Here is a 12,691-nt window from a genome sequence, read left to right as displayed (position 1 = left end):
TCTTCAAATTTTAGGTCTCCTAGGCACAATTGCAAATTTTCAGATTTGGTGTCCTGTTTTGCACTGTTCCATGGTCGAGTTGCTGTTAGAATTTTACAAAGTGTTCTTCATAAAACTTGTTTCTTACTGTCTTAGCTTTAATTCCCTTTTTGAATCACTCCATTTGGAGTTTTGTCGTCCAAGTTATGGCCATTTGAACATGGCTGGCCGGATTGGTCTACCCAGAATTTCTGGGCACCTAATTTGGTTTTGGCAGTTTTGAACCACTAAATTTGGGTGGAAAAATGACTTTGTTATGGGCAGAATTTGGGTTAATGTTCTTCATGAAAGTTATAGTTCTATGTCATACCTTTCTAATGCCACAAAAATCAGGTCATTTGGACCTGTATAGCCCAAGTTATGGCCAAATGAACAAACACTGTTAATTTAGTCATTTTGGTACAGTGGCAGTGCACTACACCCGGGTTTGACCTAATTGTTCCCTATGTTATGGTCATTTTCTGGACATAGTTCCTAAATGAAAATTGTGTCTTTATATGTCTAATTTCATTCTTAATTGGCCTCACACCAATTGGATTAGTAAATTTTTATTTTTGATCCCTGAAAGGGACCTAGGTCAAGCTGCCAGGATAGTGACCCTAACTAATCCGAATTGCAATCTCATTCTACCAATTCAAACACATCACAAATGGTTCCAATTGACCATTTTCAACCTCAATCAAGGTCATTTACATCATTTGACTATTTCCTCAAATTTTCCCAAATTTTCAAGAGATTAAGAACTTTAATTACATAATTATGCAAACTAATATAATTAAAGTGTATAATCATTGTCTATACACCTAATTCACCTCAATGAGCCATTCAATTTTGCCAAATGCATGCAACTTTTACCCCCCTCATAGGCTAGCCGAAATTCACTAAAAGTCCCTCAACAATTGTTTTTGTTTTAACTTTCCATAATTTCTATGTTTACTTAACCAAAACATAGGCATTAAACTAACAATTTCAATTTAAATTACTAACCTCAAACTTTGGTATCCAATTGCTCCAATTCTTTAATTTCTCCTTTCTTTTTCTTTTTCAATCTCTTTTTCTTTTTCAATCTCTTTTTCAAGTTGAATTAACAAGGTTTTATGAGGAATTTTGGGGAAAAACTAGGTTTAATTTGGTGGAATCAAGCTTGAGTTCAAGCTTTAATGGAGTGTGTTAATGGAGATGGCAAAGGGGAGGATTCAGCCAAGCTTAAGGAGGAGGAAGAAAGTGTTTTCTTTTTTATTTTTTATTTTTTGGTTATTTTATGTCTCTTATGCTTAAATTGACTTAGTCAAATATTGAGGGAAAATAAAAATTACTTTTGACATCATGTGTGATGTCATAGGTATGATGTAATAAATCATATTTCAATTCTTTTTCTTTTTCCCTTATTTTCCCTTGTCTCTTTAATTAAATTTTCGACTCCAAAATTTTAAGTTCTCCGATTTTATTGAACAGTTAAGTCAAGAGTCACCTCTAGTAGTGAATTGACCAAATTGCCCCTCGCCGGTCTGATCCGGTTTGTAAGTTATTTGATATTTTTTCTGGATCGCTGACTTAATTATTTGACCTGCTTAATAATTCTTTTCTGTGATTTTCTCTTTTCCACTATATTCGCAATAGTCCTAAGGACCGTAGCGTCACATTTTCCGGTTCAAAATTCGGTTTACGATGGCCTTCGCAGTCACTTCCCGGGAAGGTCACCCATCGCTGTGACTCCCGGCTCATTTAACCTTTTATGTTCTGTTTTTCTTATTTATACTTACCTATCAGGTAGTCACTATTTATTTTCATTCAAGGCTTATCTAGGTGTCTTAGATGTGGTTCTAATCCCCTTAATTTTTTGGACTGATACCGGTCACCGGAACAGTGAAATGTACCAGGCTATGCAAATAAGGGTGTTACAACTCTCCCCCCTTTAAAATAAATTTCATCTCGAAATTTTACCTGGCATTAGTCTCTGAACAACTGTGGGTGCTATTTCCTCATGTCCTCCTCTTGTTCCCAAGTAGCCTCATGGCCTGAATGATGGTTCCACAGCACCTTAACCAACGGTATCTGCTTGTTCCGTAGCTGCTTCACCTCATAATTCAGAATTTCTATGGGTTCTTCTTCATATGTGAGGTCTGGATTTATTTCAATTTCTTCCACTGGTAACACATGAGATGGGTCAGATCTGTACCTCCTCAACATCGATACATGGAAGACATTATGTATCTTCTCTAACTCTGGAGGTAATGCCAAACGGTATGCCAAAGGACCCACTCTCTCTAGAACCTCATATGGCCTAATGAAACGAGGACTCAGTTATCCCTTTTTGCCAAATCTTATAATTTTCTTCCAAGGGGAAACTTTGAGGAATACTTTCTCACCCACTGTATGCTCAATGTCTCGCCTCTTCAAATCAATGTAGGACTTCTGACGATCTGATGTAGCCTTAAGTCGATCTCTGATCAATCTAATTTTCTCCTCTATTTGCTAAATGATTTCTAGGCCAATCATCTTTCGTTCGCCTGCTTCATCCCAACACAAGGGGGTTCTACATTTTCTGCCATACAGAGCTTTATATGGAGGCATCCCAATGCTTGATTTGAAGGAACGGAAGCGTGAAAAACACAAGTTTATACCATTGAATTCAAAAATTTTCACCTAGGGTCACATGCATCATGCAAGATTTATTTTTATCTATTTGATTTCAATGATAAACAACATTTTAATATGTTTTTGGATCTGTATTTGCCATTTAAAATTTTAAAATTAATCAGATTAATTTTAGAACCCTAGTTAAATCAAGAACGATTACACTAACCTCTTAATGCACTGCAAATGTCTGCGCTTTGAGATTCGTCTTCAGACACGGATGTTGTCCCTCTAGCTTGTCCACACCAAGAACACCTATGGCAGCCCTTGAACAGCTTCTAAAGCCTTTTCTATTAATTAGAAATTCAAGTTCTGCCTTTTAAGAGATTAGAGATGTAAACAGGACACTAGAAACAATTTCTAGTGTTCTTAATTCAAGAGATTGATGGCTAATCTCTTTGAATTGATGAGAGATGAAGAAGAATAGAGGGAGGGCTGCAAAATGGCGTGACAAAGGAGTGTGGCTGCTGGTTGTATTTTATTTTCTCATAACAACACTTAAATAGCTAGGTTAACACATTAAACCCTTGCCACATGTCACCCTTTGATTAGCTCTAGGTTTAAGTGACCCAATCACATTATGCGAAGTGTCAAACCTATATTTAATCTTGATTTTAATCATCTTACATGATTAAAAAAACATTTGGCAAGCTTATGTGTAATCCCATGTGTCACCATCTCATTGAGAAAAGCTGTTTTGATATCCATCTGCCAAATCTCATAATCATAGTATGCAGCTATTGCTAATAAAATCCTAATTGATTTAAGCATGGCAACAGGTGAGAAAGTCTCCTCATAGTTGATTCCTTGCCTTTGGCGAAACCCTTTCACTACTAGCCTTGCCTTATAGGTCTCTACCTTTCCATCAGAACCAATTTTCTTCTTGAAAACCCATTTGTTCCCTATAGGTATAATACCTTCAGGTGGGTCAACAAGATCCCAAACTTGATTCTTATACATGGAATCAATCTCGGATTTCATAGCATCAATCCATTTTGAAGAGTCTATATCTGATATAGCTTCTTCATAGGTAAGTGGATCATCTCCATGATCTACTTCTTCATGAGTAGACAACTCTTGTTCTTCTTCATGAAGAAAACCATATCTCACTGGTGGGTGAGATACCCTGGTTGTTCTACGAGGAACAGCTGTAGATGTTTCATCAACGGGTATTGGTTGACTAGATGGATTTATATCCATCTGATCTGTTGGTTGGTCAGAATTCTCCAATTCTAACTCTATTTGCCTTCCTTTGCCTCCTTCTTGAACAAACTGTTGTTCAAGAAATGTGGCATCTCTACTTATCACAACCTTTTGTGAAGTAGGCAAATAAAAATAATATCCAAAAATATCTTTTGGATATCCAACAAATCGACCTTTTTCTGATCTGGTCTCCAATTTATCAGTGTTCAGCTTTTTGATATAAGCTGGACAACCCCAAATCTTAACATGCTTAAGACTTGGTTTTCTTCCATGCCATATCTCATAAGGTGTGGAAGAAACTGATTTTGATGGAATCCTATTCAGAATATACAAAGCTGATTCTAATGCAAATCCCTAAAAGGAGATTGGCATATCAGTATAGCTCATCATACTACGTACCATATCCAATAGGGTACGATTTCTCCTTTCAGATACACCATTTAGCTGTAGCGTTCCTGGAGGAGTCAGCTGAGAAACAATGCCATGCTCTCTCAAGTATTCATCAAATTCAGTACTCAAATATTCACCTTCACGATCTGATCGAAGAGCTTTAATACTCTTTCCTGTTTGATTTTCTACTTCAGATTTAAATTCTTTGAACTTTTTCAAAGGATTCATGTTTGTATTTCATCAAATACAAATACCAAAATCTTGATTTATCATCAGTAAAGGTAATAAAATAATGAAAGTCCCTTTTAGCCATTTCTTTAAATGGACCACATACATCACTATGTATTAGCTCCAAAATATTTTTAGCCCTTAGCCCTTGTCCAACAAAGGGTGATCTAGTCATTTTGCCCTGAAGGCAAGATTCACAAGTTGGAGTAGGCTCAGAGCCCAATGAGGATAAAATCCCCATTTTCTCCAGTTTTGTAATCCTATCTTCTGCAACATGACATAACCTTAAGTGCCAAATATATTTTGAACTTGAGTTGGTTTTCACCAAGGCATTGCATTCATTTAGATTGCTATACTCTGTCCAGTGAAAACACTTTCTTACTGGCAATGGAAACACTTTCCTGTTGCCAATGGAAACACTTTCCTGTTGGTAGTGGAAACACTTTTCTTTGCCTTTATCAGCTTTAGTCTTTGTTTTTCTGTTTAGCTATTTTCTTAGAAGGACTAGGAATCTGAGATTTCTTTTTCTTATTGCCCTTCTTCTTGTTGGACTTTCCAGTAGAAGAAGATGCAATCAAAGCTACCTCTTTTCCTTTATTGCCCGGCATATTCTTTTTGGGCAATAACTAGCATGTTGAGTAAACCAGCTAAGGTGCATTGCTGTTGAGTCATATGGAAATTTGCCACAAAATTCCCAAAAGACTCAGGAAGGGACTGAAGGATCAAATCCATCTGTAGTTGGAAATCCATGTTGAAGTCAAGATGTTCCAACTGCTCAATCAGCCGAATCATCTTGTGGACATGATCCCCAACATTCTGTCCCTCAGACATCCTCATACGGAATAGCTGTCTAGATATCTCATACCTAGCATTCCTGCTGTGCTCACCATACAACTCTTGTAGGTGAAGGAGGATCTCACTCGCACTCTGCATGTTCTCATGTTGCTTCTGTAACTCATTACTCATGGAAGCAAGCATGTAACACTTAGCTCTCATATCATGCTCCTTCCACTTGTCCAAAATTTCATGTTCCTCTTGTGTGGCCTCTGGAGGTAAGGGACCAGGAACATTTGAGTCTAGAACAAATCCTATATGTTCAAGGTTCAGGACAAGTTTCAAATTTTTTAGCCAATCATAGAGATTAGGTCCTGTCAACCTATTGCGATTAAGTATTCTTGCAAGGATATTGGATGGTGGTGGTTGTTTTGTGCTCATTTTTATCAGAAAATTAACTGCAGAAAATAACCAGATTAATTAGTAAATGTATCATGTAATTAACCAAAATGATTATGGTCTTTTAATCAAATTGGTCCTCCCACTAACTTAGCGAATCCTACACTTCCAAAGTAGAAAACGGAAATCCTAGTTGGATGGATTTCTAGTGGGTGATTGAACTTTTATAATTCTATTGATCATCCTCAGGTACATCCATTATTGGAATTACAATAAATTATAAGTGAGCAACTCCTTGCCCATCACATCTCATGTGAGGTTCAATCCTTTACCTAGCCCCTAATGCTCAAAATCTCAGGTACATCCATTATTGACTTTGTATTAGTTAAGTTGATCCCATTGAGCCAGTAATTATGCAAATAATTTTAATGTCCTCAGGTACATCCACTATTGGCCACTAAACCATTTACATATTTACAACATCTCATGCTTAACAATTATTCTTAAGAAAATCTCTTAAATAAATTGCATCTTATGCAACTATTTAAAATTTCTTAAAATAATTGCCCCAATGGAGGGCCTATGTTATAATTACTTTAATTATAGCATTTCCAACTTAATCATTTGTTTAGAAGATTTTATGGTCATTCTAATTACTATTAAGGTCTCACTTTGCACATTATCCATTTAGCATGCATATATCATATAATTGCATACATTCCCATACATCTCATGCATTCATGGATAAGCAGTAAAAATGGTATGATTATGGACTTTCTAAGGGATTCAATTCTGAGCCACCAAGAATTGAATCAGGGCATTCCTAGGTGTATTTCATTCATTCATTTTACAAGAGTTGCTGAAGGAGTACATAATCAACACTTGATCTTGAATTCCTCCCACTGGTCCCACCAATGCTCTTGACCTCCTTGAATTTCTTGCAATCCAATATTACATAGTAATCCTTGGCATACCAAGGCGAATTTACAAGAACTTAAATAAATGAAATTACAACCCAAAAATTATTACAAACTTAATAATACATGCCCAAAATAAATTAAAATAAATTAATTAATTTACAATCCCAAAGAAACATAAAAGAAATAAATCCAATCACATTGGTCTTTTATAGTCCATGATCATCCATCATGCATATCACTATTTAACAATTAAATAAAACATACATACTTAAATTAAATTGAATATCTCATATTCAACTTAAAAATCCATATTTGAATATGATTCAAATAAATTTAAAAATTCAGATTTGAATCTCATTCAAATAAATTTAAAAATTCATATTTGAATCACATTCAAACAACTTCAAAAATTCAGATTTGAATCACATTCAAACATTTTTTAAAAAATCAGATTTGAATCATATTCAAACATTTTTTAAAAAATCAGATCTAAATTTTATTCAATCAATTTTAAAAAATCAGATTTAAATATGATTCAAACAACTTTAAAAATTCATATTTAAATCACATTCAAACAACTTTTAAAATTCAGATTTAAATCACATTCAAACAATTTTTAAAATTCTGATTTGAATCATAATTTAATTGTGTGATTAAAAATCCTAATTAAACATTTTAATTAGCTATATGATGAACCTTTCATCATGCAACAATTGAAGAATTTATAACAACCATGCGCACCATGATCTTCCCAAGCCATGCACACCATGTTGGAGTTCATCAAGCAAGCCGCCACACCTCTTGATCCAACCAGCAATGGATCAATCATCTCATGATCAAATCACACAATTAAATCATGTAATCAACAATCTAAATGGCAAATATAGTAGCTCTGATACCAATTGAAGGAACGGAAGCGTGAAAAACACAAGTTTATACTATTGAATTCAAAAATTTTCACCTAGGGTCACATGCATCATGCAAGATTTATTTTTATCTATTTGATTTCAATGATAAACAACATATTAAAACTCTTTTAATATGTTTTTGGATCTGTATTTGCCATTTAAGATTTTAAAATTAATCAGATTAATTTTAGAACCCTAGTTAAATCAAGAACGATTACACTAACCTCTTGATGCAATCGCAATGTCTGCGCTTTGAGATTCGTCTTCGTGACACCAGATGTTGTCCCTCTAGCTTGTCCACACCAAGAACACCTATGGCAGCCCTTGAACAGCTTCTAAAGCCTTTTCTATTAATTAGAAATTCAAGTTCTGCCTTTTAAGAGATTAGAGATGTAAACAGGACACTAGAAATAATTTCTAGTGTTCTTAATTCAAGAGATTGATGGCTAATCTCTTTGAATTGATGAGAGATGAAGAAGAATAGAGGGAGGGTTGCAAAATGGCGTGACAAAGGAGTGTGGCTGCTGGTTGTATTTTATTTTCTCATAACAACACTTAAATAGCTAGGTTAACACATTAAACCCTTGCCACATGTCACCCTTTGATTAGCTCTAGGTTTAAGTGACCCAATCACATTGTGCCAAGTGTCAAACCTATATTTAATCTTGATTTTAATCATCTTACATGATTAAAAAACATTTGGCAAGCTTATGTGTAATCCCATGTGTCACCATCTCATGGTGCCATGTGTCACACTGTGAAATGACCAAAATGCCCCTGTGTCTTAATTTTGAGTTCTTAACCCAAAATAATTATTTTCTTCTTCTAATTAATTTATATCAAATATAAATTAATTAATTAATCTCTATTAATTAATTTCTCATTAATTAAATTCATATTTAAACACTTTAAATATAAATTTAATTTATACTACACATCCAATAATCTAGATTTGGTTTCAAGTCATGCTAGGGACTTTGCAATTTAATTGCAAACCAAACCTATTTAATTAATCAATTAAACTCTTTAATTAATTAATTAAATCATATTTAAATAGGTGATAACTTGTGTATGTGTATGACTTACTAGGCTCATCACTAATTGGCAATGAGACATGATATCAACTCTTAATATCATCAGAACTCTTTCTTACCATAAACGATTTCTCTAAATCATTTTATGAATCTCATAGACCATGGTTAACACCTAGCATAGCATGCCATGGCCACCCAATTAGTAATAAGGTTTACCTTAAATGAACCTATAATCATATGTTACCATGCACTAGAATCTCTCTATTACAAAATCCCAACTCAAGTCGAGTCATGGTTTATGTCAAACTCCATTTGCTATGAATATTATGTTCTCTTTTAATTCCAGTTCTTGATTAAAAAGATTTTCTCATCAGAAACTCTTTTCTGAATAAATCTATCTGTCTTGGCCAGAAACTTGAAACATCAAGAACAATTAAATGAACATAGGATTTTATCTCTATTTACTTAGAGGAACAGATTCCATCTTGATCAACACCTACCTCCATATATAACTAGTAGGAGCCAACACATGATCATATACCCATACACAGTACAAGTATGAAAGCAGTATCAAACTCAAACTACCTATATACAAGATAACTGTGCTATCTCAGGTCTAAAGATTATATGCACTGATATGATTTATGACAAAACATTGACAAGAGTAAACTCCATGTGCTTGTCATAAGTGTCACTGGTTCGGCCTACTTATCATTTATAAGTGCCTATCATGTTTGTTACATGGCATGAGACTCACCATTCCATCTTATTTATATCTCATATAAATAACTTGGGAACAAACATGAATACAATCTTTCTGGATAAGTCATGTCCTTATTATGAAGTATCCTCGATTGTGAACCTATTTATGATACTTTGTGCTAGAAATATTGTCACTCATATTCTTAACAACTTAAGAATAATATTTCTAACAAAATATCAATGGACCTTTTCTATTACACATAAATATATTATATAAACAGAAAAGTGGAAATGCCATTTATTAATAAAAATATGTACAAGATACATACTAAATGATATGCTCTAGGGCATACTACTAACATGATTGGTAGCTTTTGTTATAAGCAAACTCAATCAGAGGCAAGTGTGTGTCCCAACTGCCCTCAAACTCAATCACACAAGCCCTTAGCATGTCTTTCAAGATTTGAATTACTCTCTCAGACTGGCCATCTGTCTGTGGGTGGAATGCCATGCTGAAGTTCAGTCTAGTTCCTAGGGCTCTCTGAAGACTACCCCAGAATCTAGAAGTGAACCTAGGATCTCTGTCAGATATAATGGATACTGGCACTCCATGCAGTCTTACTATCTTATCAATGTACAACTTGGCCAATCTTTCTTAACTGTTGTCCATCCGGATAGGCAAAAAGTGAGCAGACTTGGTCAGTCTGTCAACTATAACCCATACTGCATCATGACTCTTTTGTGTCCTCCGAAGTCCAATCACAAAATCCATAGTTATTCTCTCCTATTTCCATTCCGGTACTGGTAGTGGATATAACAAATGTAACACCCCAAAGTTCGGTAGTGCATTCTACTGCTCCGGTGACCAGTGTTGTCCGGACAGCTAGGATGCCTAGAACTACACTTTGACATGAGGGAGGAGACATAAAATAATGAAATACAAGAAAAGAAAATACAAAAAAAACAAAGGAAAAATAATAGCAAAGAAATGTGATCAAGTTAAGCGAGCCGGGAAACCTAGCGATGGGTGACCGCACCGGGAAGTCATGGCGTGGACCGTTGACTAGCTCCTCGGATCGCGGAACCCTGGAAAACATTTTTAGGACTTAAATAGACCCTTGTTGAAGAATAAATATCATTAGAAAGATCAAAGAAAAATTAAATAATTAGTACAAAGAAAAGTGAGAAATCGAAAAAAAGACAAAATACGGTGTTATCGAAAAATCGGGAACGTAACCTGAATAGGGGCATTATGGTCATTTGACATCCCGAAGTGTCTTTTGACCTAAATGTCCATTAAAAATAAACAATATTACACTTAGAAAATGAAATGAAAAATTAATTTGGTGGTACCTAAAGTAAATAGCTAAAATCATGGGTTAATGTGGGATTAAGTGAAAGTTTAACTTATAAAATGATTTAATTTTTTAGTGGACCACTAAGGGAATTAATTAAACACATAGTGGGACATGTGTACACTTAATATGCAGCTGAAACTCCATCTTCTCCACATGAATTCAACATTGCCGTGAATGAGGTGAGAGGAAACTCCATAGCCATTTTTCATGCAAGCTTTCTTAACTCTCCATTTCAACTCCAATCCTTTAAGTTCCTTCACAAAAAATGGTCTACACATCACAAGGAAGATATTGATACCAATTTTGAGAAGTTTGGTGAAGGTTTAGCAAGTTACAATTAAAGGTAAGTTTGCATTTTTTGAGAATTCCTTTGTTAAGTTTTGTGTGCATGTTATGGGTGTTGGTTTGGTGAAGGAAAATTTTGAGTTTGAAGAGTTATTGTTGTTTTCATTTTGGACAGCCATGAGTCACGTTTTTGATGAGATATTTGTGTATATAATTGATGAGAAATAATGTTGATCATGGTGATTTAGTAGCCTAGTGAATTATTTCATGTTCATATGGTGATTTATGCACTTGGATGGGAATTGGTAAGTTGGACGGCACTTTGATGTTGAAGGACAAATTTCGGCAGCCTTGGGGACACTTGAATAAATGTGTATATTCATGGGAGTGTTGGCAGAATTGTGGCATTAAGGAATGAAGGATATGTGTATGAAATTATTGTGTAAAGTGTATGTGAGAATTAGTGGTGTTTAGGTGTGTATGTAATGGTATTGAGATATTGTAAATGTGAATTATATTTGGTGTGTTGAGGGTAATGGTAATCTGCCCAAAATAATGTTAATGTAAAGTAGATTATACTGTGGTTAATGTACCAAAACAGATTGGTAGGGAAGTGAACCAAATTGCAAGGTATATGTGTGTTTGAAGTGGGGTGTGAAAGGCATATTGAGGGCAGTGTACATTTTAGCCTATAACCTGAAACGTGTAACCTCAATTGGTATGAGACCAATTTGAGGTGAAACTAGGCACAAAATGTGCCAACTTTCATTGAGAAACCATACCAAAATTCTGCTTGCAAGGTGACCTAAGAAAATGACCAATTCGGATTAGGTACACTTGAGACCTAAAAACTGACCATTTGGGCAGCAGTGAGTATTTAGGCCATAACTCACTCAAAACAGGTCCAATTGACCTGAAATTTTAACCATGGATAGTTAAGACCCATACCTACAAGTCTTGTGAAGACACCAAAACCCAGAAATGACCAGAAGCAAGTCAAAAAGCTTGCACAAGTTCGGGTCCAAAAACTGGCCGAACCAGAGTTGACCAAATTGACCAAAAATTGACCTAAAATGGTACCATTTGACCAGCAATAGTATAATGACCATAACTTGGTCTACTTATCTCGGATTGACCTGAAATTTTGCCCCGCGTGCAATAAGACCTAGATCTACAAGTTTGTAGTTTCGACCGAGACTCGAAAACCGAGGAAACTAGATCGTCCGGTTAGGTTAAACCAAAGATCCCTAATCCAAAGAATTTGCACTAAAATTCACTAAACAAGGAAATGACTTTGGTAAAACGTACCAAACATAAAACCCTATCGAATGTGACATATTAACGACACTAAGACCTAATTTACCTAAAACGCAATGAGGGTTGGTATATTAGGTGATTAAGTGAATAATTGAGTTCAGTGCATTATTTACCAAACACCATCGATAGAGACAGTTTAATTTAGCACTGGAACACTTCAAATTGTGTTTCTCAGTTAACAAGGACTCAGCAAAAGTGAAGGAAACACTGAGTCCAGATCAGGGAGACAGTCATCAGAGGTTTGTGCACAACTAGTTTTTAACTAATTTTGTTTGAATATTTCATATGATTAAATGACATATTTTTCTTATGTATTATGTTTAACAAGCATTGGATTTAATTCAATGATTATTGAAATTATTATAGTATGTATGAATTTAGCTTTGTGAAATGGTATTTCCACAAATATTAAGCATTGTTATGGATTGAATAAATTATGTTTTGGAAAATTGTGATAGAACATATTTTGAATTGTGATGGTAATTTTCATGAAAAAA

Source organism: Hevea brasiliensis, chromosome 3 (assembly GCF_030052815.1).
Source record: "Hevea brasiliensis isolate MT/VB/25A 57/8 chromosome 3, ASM3005281v1, whole genome shotgun sequence".
NCBI classification, from domain to species: domain Eukaryota; kingdom Viridiplantae; phylum Streptophyta; class Magnoliopsida; order Malpighiales; family Euphorbiaceae; genus Hevea; species Hevea brasiliensis.
Note: the sequence above shows the minus strand (reverse complement) of the source record.